The sequence below is a fragment of the Otolemur garnettii genome, unplaced genomic scaffold (assembly GCF_000181295.1).
Source record: "Otolemur garnettii isolate 467f Iridium unplaced genomic scaffold, OtoGar3 scaffold00064, whole genome shotgun sequence".
Classification (NCBI taxonomy): Eukaryota; Metazoa; Chordata; class Mammalia; order Primates; family Galagidae; genus Otolemur; species Otolemur garnettii.
Genome location: NW_003852459.1, coordinates 11,132,612 through 11,134,541, shown reverse-complemented (window position 1 = coordinate 11,134,541; position 1,930 = coordinate 11,132,612).

Here is a 1,930-nt window from a genome sequence, read left to right as displayed (position 1 = left end):
TTTTTTGCTGCTGGTATAAGCAAGCTGCCATCAAGATAGCAAAATTGTGTTGAGAGTTTAGGGGAATACTTTGATTAATTCTACTGTTTATTGTCTAAGATGTAATAAAACTTTTAAATAGAAATCAGACACTTCATATTTAATGACCTAAATCTTTTTTGTTTTGGATTGAAGTGAAATTCACATAACATAAAATTAACCATTTTGAACTGAACCATTCAGTGGCACTTTAACACATTCCCAATGTTGTGCTGTCACCACTGGAGTTCCAAAACAAGACCTTCTTGTGTCTGGCTTCTACCACTTACCATAATGTTTTTACAATTCATTTCTATCCTAGCATGTATCATTATTTCATTTTTTGTGGCTAACTGTTATTCCACTGTATGTGCACACCACAATTTATTCATCTGTCAGTGGATACTTGCGCTGTTTTTGCCTTTAGTGGTTATGAATAATGCTGCTATGAATGCATATGTGTGCATGGATATGAGGGCCAGTTTTCAGTTCTTTGAGGTATACACCTAAGAATGGAAGTGTTGGGTCATGTTCTACACTTAACTTTTTGAGGAACTACCAGACTTTCCACAGCAGAACTATTTTACATTCCCACCAGCAATGCCCAAGGGTTCCAGTTTCTCCATAGCCTCACCAGTACTTGTTAATTCGTTTGTTTTTATAGCTATTCTTGTGGGTGTAATTGATGCCTTATTGTGGCTTTTATTTGGGTGACACCTAGTTAAGGCTCATTTGGTTATGTACAGAGTAGTACTGAGCTGATGCCTAGGGCCCATGCACAGAGCCTGATTCCTCCAAGAACCAAATTTTCTGAGAAAAAATAGCCAGCCTGAGCTCAGGGTTCTGTTACACTGTGGATGAGAGCCAAACTCTTTAGAATCACATAGCAGGATCTTCTCGACCTCACCCTTGGCAGCCTTTCTAATCTCTTCTGCTCTCTCATATACACTCTAGACTCTAGCCCCCAAACCCAGTGCTTCTCAAGTGCCCATGTGGCTTTTTTGCACTTGGTTGGCCCTGTTTTTTGGGGCAAGGGGGCTGGAATGCTTTTCTTTTTTTGAGACAGAGCCTCAAGCTGTTGCCCTGGGTAGAGTGCTGTGGCATCACAGCTCACAGCAACCTCTAACTCCTGGGCTCAAGTGATCCTCCTGAGGCGCCCACCACAACACCTGGCTATTTTTTGGTTGCAGCCATCATTGTTTGGCGGGCCTGGGCTGGATTCTAACCTGCCAGCTCAGGTGTATGTGGCTGGTACCTTAGCCGCTTGAGCCACAGGCACCGAGCCTGGAATGCTTACCTAATAAATTATCTTTTCAAGAGTCAGCCCGAAATTTAGTGGCCCCCAACCATGCTGTGCCTCTGAAACATCTTGCAACTGTGTAGTAGTGGTTACCTTGCTGCATTGGAATCATCAGTTTATAGATTGCTCTGTGTCTTAGGCTCTAGTTTGGCTCATTCTTCGTGCATTTCCAACTACCCCCTTGTTTAGATTTCTCTATATGGAAACCAGTCAACAAGAGAGTAATATTTTCCTTTCTGGCCTTCTTTGCAGCCAGGAGTGCCTACGTGACACGTTTTGGGGGCCATTTGGATTCAGGAAGAAGTTCCTGGGGGAGGACTTCCTAGGAAAAGAAAAAACTTTAAAAAGTCTCCTTCCATTTCTTCTGGCTTAGAAAGCAGATGTTGTGGGTAGAAGCATAGTACAGGCTGGCATCCCAGAGGACGTGTACAGCAATGGCCCCAAGCCTCAGCCCCTCTCTGCTCTGTATGCCTCTGGTGGAAAGAGGGGTCGGAATGTTCAGCAGAATAGATAAGAAACTAGTCTGGGCAATATCTAGATAGAAGTCAGCAGCTTAGAAGGGTCAGGATGTCAGCAGTTAGAAAGCAGCTGACAATTACCCTCAAGCTGTAG